Source organism: Schistocerca americana, chromosome 5 (assembly GCF_021461395.2).
Source record: "Schistocerca americana isolate TAMUIC-IGC-003095 chromosome 5, iqSchAmer2.1, whole genome shotgun sequence".
NCBI classification, from domain to species: Eukaryota; Metazoa; Arthropoda; class Insecta; order Orthoptera; family Acrididae; genus Schistocerca; species Schistocerca americana.
Genome location: NC_060123.1, coordinates 769421337 through 769424818, shown reverse-complemented (window position 1 = coordinate 769424818; position 3482 = coordinate 769421337).

Below are 3482 nucleotides of genomic sequence, written 5' to 3'. Positions count from 1 at the left end.
TTCCATCGGCATTAGGAGGCCCTGAACGTTACAATTAACTATCATTTTTGCGTCGGATTCGATAATCTAAACTCACAGGAGAACGACCATAAGGTGCCCGAGGCAGCAATAGACCCATCGAGACAAGTCGGCTGGAGGCCGATGTATTGAATCTCGACGCAATTGGTGTGTTCCATCGTCATTACAAGGCCCTGAACGTTACAATTAACTATCATTTTAGCGTCGGATTCGAAAATCTACTCACAGGAGAAGTTCATACGGTGCCCGAGACAGCAATATACCCCTTGGAGACAAATCGACTGGAGGCCGATGTATTGAATCTCGACGCAATTTGAGTGTTCCATCGTCATTAGGAGGCCCTAAACGTTACAATTAACTATCATTTTTGCGTCGGATTCGATAATCTAAACTCACAGGAGAACGACTATAAGGTGCCCGGGGCAGCTACAGACCCATCGAGACAAGTCGGCTGGAGGCCGATGTATTGAATCTCGACGCAATTGGTGTGTTCCATCGTCATTACAAGGCCCTGAACGTTACAATTAACTATCATTTTAGCGTCGGATTCGAAAATCTACTCACAGGAGAAGTTCATACGGTGCCCGAGACAGCAATATACCCCTTGGAGACAAATCGACTGGAGGCCGATGTATTGAATCTCGACGCAATTTGAGAGTTCCACCGTCATTAGGAGGCCCTGAACGTTACAATTAACTATCAGTTTCGCGTCGGATTCGAAAATCTAGACTCACAGGAGAACGACAATAAGGTGCCCGAGGCAGCAACAGACCCTTGGAGACAAGTCGGCTGGAGGCCGATGTATTGAATCTCGACGCAATTTGAGTGTTCCATCGTCATTAGGAGGCCCTGAATGTTACAATTAACTATCAGTTTTTCGTCGTATTCGAAAATCTAGACTCACAGCAGACGGACCACTTGGTGCCCGAGGCAGCAATATCCCCTTGGAGACAAATCGGCTGGAGGACGAAGTAATGAATCTCGACGCAATTTGAGTCTTCTATCGTCATTAGGAGGCGCTGAACGTTGCAATTCACTGTCATTTTTGCGTCGGATTCGAAAATCTAGACTCACAGGAGCAGGATCATACTGTGCCCGAGACAGCAATATCCCCTTGGAGACAAGTCGGCTGGAGGCCGATGTATTGAATCTTGACGCAATTTGAGTGTTCCATCGTCATTAGGAGGCCCTGAACGTTACAATTAACTATCAGTTTCGCGTCGGATTCGAAAATCTAGACTCACAGGAGAACGACAATAAGGTGCCCGAGGCAGCAACAGACCCTTGGAGACAAGTCGGCTGGAATCCGATGTATTGAATCTCGACGCAATTTGAGTGTTTCATCGTCATTACAAGGCCCTGAACGTTACAGTTAACTATCATTTTAGCGTCGGATTCGAAAATCTACTAACAGGAGAAGGATCATATGGTGCACGAGACTCCAATATTCCCTTGGATACAAGTCGGCCGGAGGCCGATGTATTGAATCTCGACGCAATTTGAGTGTTCCATCGTCATTAGGAGGCCTTAAACCTTACAATTAAGTATCAGTTTCGCGTCGGATTCGAAAATCTACTCACAGGAGAAGTTCACACGGTGCTCGAGACAGTAATATACCCCTTGGAGACAAATCGACTGGAGGCCGATGTATTGAATCTCGACGCAATTTGAGTGTTCCATCGTCATTAGGTCGCCCTGAACGTTGTAATGAACTATCAGTTTTGCGTCGGATTAGAAAATCTAGACTTACAAGAGAACGACCATAAGGTGCCCGAGGCAGCATTAGACCATTGGAGACAAGTCGGCTGGAGGACGATGTATTGGATCGCGACGCAATTTGAGTGTTCCATCGACATTATGAGGCCCTGAATGTTACAATTAACTATCAGTTTTTCGTCGGATTCGAAAATCTAGACTCACAGCAGACGGACCATTTGGTGCCCGAAGCAGCAATAGACCCTTGGAGACAAGTCGGCTGGAGGCCGATGTATTGAATCTCGACGCAATTTGAGTGTTCCATCGTCATTAGGAGGCCCTAAACGTTACAATTAACTATCATTTTTGCGTCGGATTCGAAAATCTAGACTCACAGGAGAACGTCCATAAGGTGCCCGAGGCAGCAATAGACCCTTGGAGACAAGTCGGCCTGAGGACGATGTATTGAATCTCGACGCAATTTGAGAGTTCCATCGTCATTAGGAGGCCCTGAACGTTACAATTAACTATCATTTTTGCGTCGCATTCGAAAATCTAGACTTAGAAGAGAATGACCATAAGGTGCCCGAGGCAGCAACAGACCCTTGGAGACAAGTCGGCTGGAGGCCGATGTATTGAATCTCGACGCAATTTGAGTGTTCCATCGTCATTAAAAGGCCCTGAACGTTACAATTAACTATCATTTTAGCGTCGGATTCGAAAATCTACTCACAGGAGAAGTACATACGGTGCTCGAGACAGCAATATACCCCTTGGAGACAAATCGACTGGAGGCCGACGTATTGAATATCGACGCAATTTGAGTGTTCCATCGTCATTAGGAGGCCCTAAACGTTACAATTAACTATCATTTTTGCGTCGGATTCGATAATCTGAACTCACAGGAGAACGACCATAAGGTGCCCGTGGCAGATACAGACCCTTGGGGACAAGTCGGCTGGAGGCCGATGTATTGTATCTGGACGCAATTTGAGTGTTCCATCGTCATTAGGAGGCCCTGAACGTTACAATTAACTATCAGTTTTGCGTCGGATTCGATAATCTAAACTCACAGGAGAAAGACCATAAGGTGCCCGAGGCAGAAATAGACCCTTGGAGACAAGTCGGCTGGAGGCCGATGTATTGAATCTCGACGCAATTTGAGTGTTCCATCGGCATTAGGAGGCCCTGAACGGTACAGTTAACTATCATTTTAGCGTCGGATTCGAAAATCTACTAACAGGAGAAGGATCATATGGTGCACGAGACTGCAATATCCCCTTGGATACAAGTCGGCTGGAGGTCGATGTATTGAATCTCGACGCAATTTGAGTCTTCTATCGTCATTAGGAGGCCCTAAACGTTACAATTAACTATCATTTTTGCGTCGGATTCAAAAATCTACCCACAGGAGAAGTTCATACGGTGCTCGAGGCAGCAATAGACCCTTGGAGACAAGTCGGCAGGATTCCGATGTATTGAATCTCGACGCAATTTGAGTGCTCCATCGTCAATACAAGGCCCTGAACGTTACAATTAACTATCATTTTTGCGTCGGATTCGAAAATCTAGACTCACGGGAGAACGACCATAAGGTGCCCGAGGCAGCAATTGACCCTTGGAGACAAGTCGGCTGGAGGCTGATGTATTGAATCTCGACGCAATTTGAGTGTTCCATCGTCATTACAAGGCCCTGAACGATACAATTAACTATCATTTTTGCGTCGGATTCGAAAATCTAGACTCACAGGAGAACGACCATAAGGTGC